An 11,631-nucleotide genomic window follows, 5' to 3' on the forward strand; every position below is an offset into this window, starting at 1 on the left:
CGCCGCCCGCGAGCGCTCCCTCGTGGCGCCTCAGGGGAAGCGGCGGCAGAGCCCTGAGGGAAATGGCGGCCCGGGGGGCAGAGACGGCCCTTCCCTCACCGCCCGCCCGGGGCAGGGCACCGACCGGGCCGTGAGCGGCCGAAGAGAGTGTAAAGCTGCATGGCCCGAGATAGGTGAACTCCTGTCTCGCATCCGGAGCGGGAAGGCGGGCGGGAGCGGGCTGTCCAGGGCGGGTTTCCCGCGGGCACCTCCTCGCAGGTGCCCCAGAGCCGCCGGGGAAGTGAGGAGCAGGGCGCGGGCGACGGCATCGGTAGGCACGGCCTGGAAAAGGCAGCGGGAAGGCAGCAGGGGCTGTCGGGCCTCAGTCCTGAGGGGGAGGTGATCCGCCAAAGCGCAGCGTTAGTCATTGTACCGAGGCAGGCGACTGAGGTGGCACTGCGCAGAGGTCTCACCAATACGGCGTGCGGGTGAGAGGCTGCTGCGAGGCGAGAGGTCTGCTCGCAAAGTAAGGCGTAGCAACTTGTCTGAACGTTTTAGAATGTCTCCCCGTTTTCAAGTTCCGGTGGATTTTTTGTCAGAACTTGAATTACGATTTTTCTGATCTCTTCATGCTCAGATACTTCTTGATATGGAGCTGCACACACATATATGTAGCACCTCCCAAGCAACATGAAAATTGGCGCTCGGTTGGGGAAAACTGGGCTAACTAGTCACCTTCTTTGGGCTGTCTTTCTGGAAGGAACAAAGTGTCAAAATCCTTAACAATCATCTCATACCTAAGTTGACCCCTTATCAGGAAAAGAATGGGGTTTTCCACGTTTCTTAAGGTATTCCACAAAGTCACAGAATTTGCATTTGTAAGGTTCCCCTTCACAACCAGGACAAACAGATTTACTCCATTCGGAAATGAAAAAGTTCCCTTTAATCAGCACCTCATCATCACTAAATGTGATTATTCAGTTAGAAATACATATTTGAAATGTCCTTGCAGCCTATTTTTGCTGCTTTTAAAAATCTTGACAAAACCGGGTTGCCTTAATATCAACATCACTGTACAGAGCTTTAAGAAAGAAAAAGGTTGGACAACTCCAATTGATTTTGTATGCTAAGTAACCTTGTGATCTTAACGTGCAGTATCTCAGACGACTGCAGATCTGAAAACCTCACAAATCAGATTTTTACAGGGACCTGGCATGACATTACGTGTCAAATGCATTTCTTGTTCTAAAATGTCTAGCAATACAGATAAATATTTTTAAAAGAACTGTATGAGCAAGTAAGAAAACACTTTCTGTAGCAAGTCTTAATTGCTTTTTTTAAATGTTGATGCTTGAAACAGGTCTAGGGTATGAATAACAATCACAAAGAGATTGGTTAGCAGGCAGAATGCAGATATTATCAAATGCGATAGATACATCTACTACTGGATATCATTACTGTATGTATTGTGTTATATATGTAATCATTACATATATTCATATAAAACGAAAGAGTGAGACCGGATTGAAGAGAACCAGTTTCGTAGAACACCTCTACTTGGATGTAGAAATACTCTGACAAAGCCAGAAAAAAATAGCAAAATTAAGAAATTAATCCCAGCTATTATTTTTGCATCTAAATAAGACGCACGAAGAACGTAACACTTTATTCCTTTTTTCTCTTATGTTTTTTGTGAAGTCTCGTGGTCTCAAACGCGGTGCCCCTGCTGGCAGAGAGGACCTCTCCAAGCGTCCACCGGAGGGCAGCAGATCCCAAACCTTGCCATGTCACTAGGCGGTTCAAAAGGGGCGGGGGGGGAGAAACTTTAGCCTCGCCTTGGCCGTTCGTCACATTGATGCCCATATTTTTTTTTACAGAATACCGTGTACGAAGCAGACGTCATGGGGAAATCCATACAGTTTTGTATTTTCCAGGCTTCTGCACGGCACACTACTCTAGGTCCTTGATACAGATTGCTGAAGGGATGTTGTTAAGATAATGCTGATTCATCCTCAGCTGATGAAACAAGCACTCTTTGAGTCCTTACCCTGTTAAGTGATGCTCAGTGTTTACCAGATCAGCTGAGATAGTGAAGAATAAAGGCGGTTTTAAAGTCTTGTCTGCCCCAACTGGCTCTGACATTTAATCTCTTGCAAGACACCTGATTATGTGACTCCTGTTTGTAAAACAGAATCTTCTGAGCACGTGAGTTAATAGGATCCACTGCAGTTTAACTAACACAGCAAAAGCAATTTTGTCTGCTCTTTTAGTTACAATTCTATAGCATCTGCTGCAACGATTTTGGTTTAAATTTCAACTGAAGTAATACGAAAAACATATAAGAAGTCCAACTTATGGAACAATCAAAGCCTGCTGTAGTGATGGACCACTATGAAAATTCTAGTTGCTACCTATGTTCAGTAGTATTTTTTCAAGTTCTCCCCCTAAACTGACAATTTAATTTCTTTAACTTAATGGCATTTTGTGCTTTAAGCAGGAAAGGCTCACTTTATTTATCAGTCAGAAGGTCTTGAAGGAGGCCTGTCTCGACTGTTTCAGAAAAACCCATTGAGCAGTTCAGCCTTGCCACACTTTCAGCAGTGTGAAAGGCCGAAAATTCTGTTTCAAAGATTGCTAATGTAAAAGGATTTTCCAAGTTCTCACACAGCAGGGAAAACAGGAACACTGACATCTGGGCCTAATGATTAAATACATTAAGTCTCTTGAATTCAGCATTCAACAGTTTTCATAGAATTAAATCAGTCCTGAATCCCAGGACTCAGCTAAAGTAATAAATTTAGGTATGGTGAGGTATTTGCTTTTTCAAATTTATCTTTCATACTTAGAAATAGTATTTATTTCCATATTTAAAATAAGTAATTTTCCAGCACCAGTATTAAACTTTCTGCTTTTTTTTAAGCACCCCAAGTATCTCATACTGACTTTCACTTTAGAAGGCTCTCACGCATTCTGTAAGTGCACAGTAATGCATCCTGAATTTTGGTAAAAGTCTTGCATGGCTGGTCTAGCTGCTTAACACATTCTCATTCATTAGAAGTAAGAATTAGTGCATTTTTAGGCTAATTTCTTTTCATATAACCCAGGTCCATCTGATTTGTGAAGTGGGAATGGTAGTCAGGAATTTCTACACTTGAAAACAGATTAGTGAGTGGCAGTTCAATTGAAGAGGAGAAAATTACTTGGCAGAACTTGGATGCACAAATCACACTATTAACAGTCCGTAGAAAATCAGCTGACTTCAGCTCTGTTTTGTCCGTCGGAGTTTTCTATCCTAGCTGCAGTAGATAATACTCTAATGAACCTGTATCTTGGTCAAATCAAAGTAGAGATGAAAAACATAAAATTTAGATCAGCTTTCCCTTGGGATATAGCCAGTACTTTCCAAAGTGGTATTATGCAAGTCACAAAAATAAAACCTTACACGTGGCAGTTCAAAAAGGCACATATGTGTTGTAATTTCCTTTTTATAAGAATTTAGGGCCCTGACGATTTTTTTGTCAAGAGGAAAAAATACTGAATTACTGATGGGACTTAAAAGTCTTTGACACAGTCATGTTTACTAACAAGAAATGAACGCCTGTTTTTCTGCTCACAAAAGCAACTGGACAGCAGATGAATCTCTTTGCTCACAATTACTCTTAGTATCTTCTTCTATTCCTTTTCTTCCTCAGAACTGCACAACTATGCTGTACTAACAGTCCTGCTTTTCAAGCAAAAGCACAGGAAGACATGCTGATGTCTGCAGCAGTTCAGTGTCCAGTCCTGTACTCAGGCCTGTGCAATAGGTTAGGCAGGACACCTGCACACCTCTTAGCCATAGATAATTTGGAGTCTCTCAGGTGGGAGGTACCATCCTTACCCCCAGCCCATTGCCATGCTGCCACTTCACAGTCTGCCTTGTTGTGGCTGTAAGCCCTGTTCAAGAAAAATTGTATGAATCTTGTCTTTTGCAAATATTTATTAAAGAGATGTTCTGAGAAATTAGTGTGCCATCTCAAATATAATGTATGATAACACAGATGAAGAAATACAGCCCAAATGTCTCACAGGCCTAACTTTATTCCTAAAGGCTGAGTCCAGCCAGCATCTGGATTGGGGAAGAGGATGTGGCTATCTGACTGCTCCCACACTGTGTGACTAACACTGGATTGCATCAGGGGAGTCTAAGAAGCTGGAAATACTTCAGTGAGAATTTCCTATATTACTCACAGTATGCAGTATTAAACAAATGCATAAGACTTTTCAGTCATTTGGGGTGAGCTGTATGACTCGTGTCTAACTACATTTTTTTATGATTAAACATCCCAAATACGTGCCAAGGAACTCCTCATATCAGGCTGTGCTGTACACATTTATTATTTACTTTGATTCTCATTCAAAAATAATGACTTTTTCCTTTCTCTGCCTGGTAGGCTGCACTGTAACGATTTACTTATCAGATAGTAGCTACTGCATATGCTTGGCACTATTTTAAAAAAGACATCATAGCCAATTAGTTTGATCCTGGAGTTCAGATTATACTGGCTTTATTGCCTCTAAAGATCTAATCTTAGCAGGTGCTGAGAACACTCCAGTTTTAAATTACCTCATACATTTTGTATATTTCAAAGAAAATTGAATGCAACTGCGGAGTGAAGCAGGTGGTGGATAACTCTAGCATTTCTTAGCAGTATCCATAAACAAATTAATATTCATTTATTTGGATATTGTTCATACTGCTAAGGCTGATTTTAAATTGTGTCTCTGTATCTTTGACTTATTTATAAAATTATATATTTTTATGTTGTGAAGGTTTGTGGACCAAATTGTTTTTTTTTTTCCCTGTGGAATCAAGCCATTAGTAATGAAAATGGGTATGACAATGGAAGTATTTTCTGACAGATTCCAGAGGTGCCTTCTTTTTATTTAAGTTTGTGTAGAGATACTTTGGTATAACAGACCTTTTTGTCTTGTTTTTCCCATGTTCTCTAGAAAACAGAAGGCAAATTTCTGCATGAGATGTAGCAGCAGCATGTTTTATTATGGATTCCTCAAGCTACCAGAAGGTGATTCTGTGACATTTTTGCTGGCAGGGGCTACAAATAATACAGAACTGAGGTTTTCACCTTCTGGAGAGATATTGAGAGTAAATTTTTCAGATAAATCACCGGCCAACCTCAAGCTACACATTGGGAAAGAAGACTGAAGAGAATGAGAAAAAAAGGCCCAGAATGGAAGTGTGCTGAAAGACAAATAAATTGTCTTTGGTCTTTTGATCTAATAACTTCCCTGAGGATCTGGATCTGCAAGGTGCAGAGCATATCCTGCTTTATTGTAAGGGCAAGTTAAACGGGAAAGAGCTTATACTGGTTGATCCCAAATTGGGTCTTTCAGAATGATGGAGATTAAAAAAAACCCTGTAATCAAAGGCATTTAAACTGATCAGGTTAATTTTGGTAGCACCAAACTCAGGAGCACATCACCCATAAACCAGACTGCAATTCTGAGGGAGCAGCAACTTCTGGTGAAAAATTAGCTGGGGACTATAATCTGGAACGGGAGGTTGTTTGAAGGGAGTGACCCTCTTGAGCTGTCTCAGTTGAAATCAGGGCTGCATGTCTGCAGCCTAACAAGTAAAGCAACAGTGATTACATAAAACAACACAGTAAGTAGCTTCCTACTGGAAGACTTCTGATTTCTGGTGTGTTAACCTCCACAGCAAGCATAAAGTGGTCTCCAGACAAGTGCTGAATTGACTAGAAATGCAAGACTTTGCAAGAGTGCTGAGCAAACAGAAGCTGGCATTAATGAAATATTTACTAGGTGTAAAATTCTTTCACCTCTGTGCAAGGTGAGTGAAATGTAAAAAATAAGATAGCATAAATGGAAGAAAGACCTAGGACACTTGTGAGAAACCAGGATCTGAATAAGAATACACTGAAGTGTATTTCCTGTGTTTTCTGCAGAAAATTATGTGATGTAGAGTTTCAAGTGCTGGATTCTTAATTGCATTTTTATGACTTGTAGTTGAAATACTAGAACTGTACAGTGGAGTCAAAGCATTTGTAAACAACAGGAGTGAATGGTATTGGAATCCCAAGGCACTAATTTTTTTAAATTTTTTTTGTTAGTAGCATTCTAGCAGACATGCATCGATTATTAGTAATGCGGTATTAAGTGTCACGTGTGAGCTGTTAATGTCAGTAGGGCTACTAGAGCCAATAAACATTTATTTTGTGTTGAAAGCTCTTGGGAGACAAATGCTCATCTTTAGTTGCTCTATCTACTTGGAGTCCACCTTAGAAGTTTTCTTGGACAGTCTCAGACAAAAACTTCACGATTAGTCAATAAGATGCAAGGGTCACCAGGAGGCAAGAATGCAATACCATCTAAATGAAGCAGAGAGTAATCCGTATTCTTCAGCATTTAAAAACCAAGTGATAACTGGAAAACATACTGCTTAGAAAAGCATTGCTTATGCCACCTTATGCTGTATATCTTTTAAAATTTCCTTTCGTTATTGCTAGGGTTACTCATTGTTACTCAGGATGTCTCCTTGATCCTGACATTCTGGTTTCTTTATTCAAGCCTTTTATTTCCTTTCCAAACTCTTTGAAAGCATTTTTTTTCATGAGAAATATTTCTTATATGATCTTTTCTAACTAGACCTTCAGTGTGCTTAGCACAGGCTTTGTTCTGAACACAAATCAGGAACCACCAACTGCGTAATCGCCTGTTTCCTGTCTTCTAAAGAAGGTTTATTCCGGTTAACCTCAGTATGGCTTTCAGCACCGTTGCCGGTTCTACCTTTTAACATTGAGTACCACTTTGAACCAATCTTTTGACAGTTTTTCTGTGGAACATCTCTATGTCCCTTTTCAAAGTAAATTTCTCTGACTGGGAATATTGGTTTAGGATTATATCTATATTTTCTACTCCCCTTCCCCCATCTTTAGCTTATTCATCATCTTCCTGTGTTTTGAAGTCCACCAAAAGCCTTCATTCAGCAGAGTATGTGAACAGAATCTTTGTTCAGCAAAATGCTTAATTATGTTTTTCAGTTGTGTTTGTACAAGTGAGTTAGGAGCACATGTAGTACTGCACTGGGACCAGTTCCTGTCCTTGTGGAGAGCAAGAATTAAGCACAGTCTTACTCATTTATCTGCAGTTCTCTCTCCCCTTCCTTTTAACACTCCCCCTCCCTCAGCTGTGGACAGTATTCCAACAACCGTACAACTTGAATGCAAGACAGTTGTATCTGAATATGGTAGTTTCCCTCAAACCCCCCTGTAAAATGTCATAGTCTGGTTATTGCTAGCAGTTTGGAACAGATGGCCAGATACGAAGTGTAGCACTCCATTAAAATTCGCTGTAGCACTATTCTTGGTTTCCATTAGAGTCACAAAAATTGTGGCCGATGTTTCTCTCTCTTAAAAAAATTAATCTTTTTTTTCTGTGGTGTCCTATATACACACTCTACAAAGAAATGCCTGTTGGTCTGGGTAAAAGGTGTTTTTAAATATTGACTTAATCTTATTTGGCATGAGGCTGCAATTGACACTTAAGAGTTGTCAATTAAAATCAACATGGGCTGTGTAGAGAAGGTCTTTGCAGACAATAGATCTATATATATCCATTGCTGCAAAGTGAAGTTCATGCTAGCAACCCTATATACTGTACATTTCTGGGGGTTTTAGGCTGCTTGCACTATAATGGGCCAAAAAATTGATATTAGCATGCTGCTATCACTTTGTCTGCAGTTGCTTCCTCACAGGTGGATGCAGAGAATAGGTAGCAGCGCAGAACAGAGAAAGAAAAAGAACATGCTGTCTTCTCAAATGTCCTGTGTTTTGCAGGATGGCCTATGTGTGGTGGTGTTCTTGGGATACCCTATGATCCTGATGCTTTTTCACTGAAGTACATCCAGCCAAGGATGCATCTCCTACTCTGAACTACTGTCGTGCAGCTCAAGAGCTAACGTGTCAGGATTTTGGAGTGAATATGAAACAGCAGACCCTAAGACTCCCAATTTTAGCAATATCTACAGCTTTGAGATACTCCTGTCTTGAGCAGAAACTAATTGATATTCCCGTCTGGGAATTGATATTCCATCCTGATGCTGGATTAAAATGTTATGATTATCATATTAATCTGATAAATTAAGAAGACCTTTGCTAGGTTTTTTACTGTCCAAAGCTGTCTGGAAGGAGCAGGGGTCTTGCCTGAGCTAGAGGCAGAGGATTTGGGCAGGTCCCTCCAGTGCAGGCAGAGCTGTGACTGATCCAGCAGAGGGAACTGTTGTTCTAAAATACCCACCCCTGCAGTGAGAGCCTTTTTTGTTAACTGCAAGCCACAGTATTGTACGAGGAAATCAATGATCTGGAGCATATGTAACGTGATTTATAAATTATCAGAAGGAGACAAAGAAGCTTTAGCAAATGCCAGAAAAAGCAAGTGTGACAATAATTCAGGATGTGCCAGGGACTGAAATTAAATAATATGGAGAACTATGAAGCTTACCTGTTTTTTCTTCTCTTTAGGAAAATAAATGGTAGTGTGGCATTTTGGAGGTTAAAGGGTTGTGATGTGCTGGTTCATGCCTCAGCTAACTATAAAGCTGTAGCCTTTCATATCAAAAGATAGGATCTTGAGAAACAGACGGTCAGAAATGCACTTGGTGATCACAAGGCAAGTTGTCATTGGGTGCTTTATTCAAAGAACTGGCTCAGCTTCAGATAACTGCTGCCAGCACGATTGCCAATCAAGATGCTGTTGCTCCTGCAACTCCAAGCACTACTGGAGGGTTAAAAGACAAGTATAACATAATCTCTCTGATATTAAAAAGAATGTGCAATAGAAAATATTTTGAAATGAAATTTTGACTATAAATATTACCCTCTTAAATATACAGGACTCTGCTCTATAGCTTTCCCTTCCTTACTACATGAGATTTCCTAAAATTGTACAAGTGGAGGGATTGAAGTAGATGCTCAGGACACCATTAGTCACACTGAGCATAACATTTGAAACTGTTAACTTCTTTTGAGATTCAAAGCTGGTTTCATAACATCTAAATATCAAGTTAAAAAAGATCAGGGGATGGCATGATGTGTGAAATGAAACTCAACTTTCCCTGGATTGTCAAGCTGTTGTTTTTCAGTATCTGATAACTGGCTGTGACAAACAATTAGAAAGGGTGTTAGAGCTTGAAGAACATTTTCCAGATAACGTTGCTTGAAAAAGACTGCAAGAAATTCATCCTAAAATAATTGCACTAAGATAACCCCAAAGAAGAACTTGATCTGCTAGGCATACACTCAGGAGCTGCACAGCTAAAAACAGCTTTGTTTTTGAGTAGGCAGTTAACAAAATATTCCCTTTGCTCAGATATCATCGCTCGGAGATTTGTGGGGTGTGACTGATGAGTTGAGTGTTCCTCTTGTGCTTCCCCAGGAGCTACTCAGTAGCAGAGTAAATAAGAACCAAACCTAGAAAGTTGGGTTGCAATCTTCTGCTCAAGCAATTATGAACCTTATGACCATTAACTTCAGTGTTCTGACTTAATTCAATACTTTCATTTTTAGCACAAATAGTTCTTCATTTTACAATTTAGCACAAACAGTCCTTGGTTTTATAATTTAATTAAACATTAATTTGTCTTCCTAGCCTATTGCCAACAAAACGAAAATGTGGCAGATCCAGGAGACAGACTTTTCGTTTTTTAGTTAGTAGAAATGAAGATTATAGACTAAGATGTACTTTAATTTATTTTGCTCACAGAAAGGGGAAATAGTTCCAATAAGCTAAAATGGATTAAATCATTCCTCAGGGAAACCCTAAAACAGCAGAAGATTTGTCTTGATGATGGAAGTTGAGATACAGTCAGCTAAGGAGGTGGCAGTTCATGAGGCAAAAGGGAATTGGTCTCCTGGGAAGATTGCTGGCCTGCTGTCTGCTGTTTACCAAACCTTACCAACGACTCTTGGAGCAGTAATTGCAGACAATGTCATGCTGTTGCCATCTTTCTGATGACAATAGCGGCTTCTCTGAGGTTAGATTACTATCAAAGTACATCACCCTAAGTAGAAACTATCAGCCTAAACCAAATGCAAAACAAATACATTGTCTGCTAGGCTACCCATATGACTGCAAACTAGTGAAGCAAACATGCTTTTTTTCTTTTACAGCATAGATATTTGCATTAGTATTTCTATGTGTTTGGATTAAAAAGCAAGCTTCACTTTTCTTTGTAATTAGTTTCACTTTTGGCTAAACTGCAATGCATGTGATTAAACAAGCACATACTTCTGTGTTGCACAGAAGTATGTTATATTTTAATGGGTATTTTAAGTTGAAACTAATAATAATAGCTAAATGTGTACTGGATACAATTTGAAAATTGTTATTTTTGCAAAATTTAGTGTCTGTGCTGTTTAATGAAGGGGGTTTTCATACACCAGTGAAGAAAAGGACTTTGGTGTTTTATGGAGGAAGAGCAGTATTTTGAAAATAGACCCTTTTCCCACGAAATTGATGACTACACGAACAATTAACATTACTATAGCACAGCGACTGTAAGGAGTATAATGATATTGTAAATAGAATTTTGAATAGATTCTTACAATGGAGTTGCTAATAATGAAAATATGGCAGCAAAATTACGTGAGTAGATTGAGCTGTTTGTATGACTAAGAGCAGGCAGACACAGCCGATTTGTCCCAGTTATGTGCAGAAATCTAGGTGGGAATCAAAATTTTCCTTCAGGCTTTCATGGGTTTACCCAGCAGAATCAGCCTCTTCAGGCATTTGGAGGAGGCAGCTGCACTGTCCGCTGGAGAAAGAGGAAGGAAGCGAAATAGGAAAGTCAAATGAATCTATGATTGATTTTTTTTAAAACATCGTGCGTCTTTGTGAACTTTTTTATGTCGCGGCCAGGTTTTCACTGGAACCGAAGAGCCACGCAAGGGTCTTGCCATCCAGTAATACGGACCCGAGTCTGTCCCTGGCCAACAGGGGTGGGCATCGGGTGTACCTGGCCACGGTAATGCGACGACCGTCGCTGCAGAGCGGGTACAGCGATAGCGCATCCGGCGGGGTGCCGCAGGGCTGCGAGCTTGTTCCGAATGCGACCGCGCGGAACGTTCCCGAGCGTCCCCCGTCGTGCTCTCCTCGGCCGGACGAGCCCCGCTCCTTCCGCTCGCCCCCGCGGGGCTTGGCTTCGTCCCCTGCCGCGGCCCGCGAAGCCGCCCGCGGGGCCGCTCCGGGACGCGCACCCCTTGCCCGGCCCCAGCCGAGGCCTCTGGTGCCCGGGAAGCCGCGCGCCCTCTGTCAGGCCGAGCTGCCGCTTTGCGAGTGTCACCTTCATTAAGTTTCAGTTTTGCAGCGGCAACTGCTTGCTCACTCCACCTGCTCCCGCCTTCGAGCGGCTCGCTGCGTTTAAATGCCGGCACCGAGGGGGCGGCCGCTGCCCCGGCACCGGCGGGGGGGGAGGGCTCTCAGCCTGACGGCTCTCCCCGCCGCGGGCACGGCCGCGGTGCCGGGAGCCTCCCCCGCCCCCGGCGACGGCCCGGGCGGGGCCGTCAGGTGCCTCCGCAGGTGAGTGCCGCGGGGAGGGGCGGGGCGGGGCCGGGCGCGGCGGGACGCTTTTGTCCG

The 11,631-nt window shown here is 41.8% G+C and overlaps 1 long non-coding RNA gene across 1 annotated transcript; it reads left to right on the forward strand.

The window, feature by feature from the left end:
- Positions 1-44: 44 nt before the first annotated feature.
- On the forward strand, positions 45-10,267 carry LOC138686409 (uncharacterized). The gene is made up of 3 exons (XR_011325760.1): positions 45-173; positions 4,972-5,830; positions 7,754-10,267. It is a non-coding gene; the product is annotated as an uncharacterized lncRNA (long non-coding RNA).
- Positions 10,268-11,631: the final 1,364 nt, after the last annotated feature.

This window comes from Haliaeetus albicilla, chromosome 8, assembly GCF_947461875.1.
Source record: "Haliaeetus albicilla chromosome 8, bHalAlb1.1, whole genome shotgun sequence".
In the NCBI taxonomy this organism is placed as follows: domain Eukaryota; kingdom Metazoa; phylum Chordata; class Aves; order Accipitriformes; family Accipitridae; genus Haliaeetus; species Haliaeetus albicilla.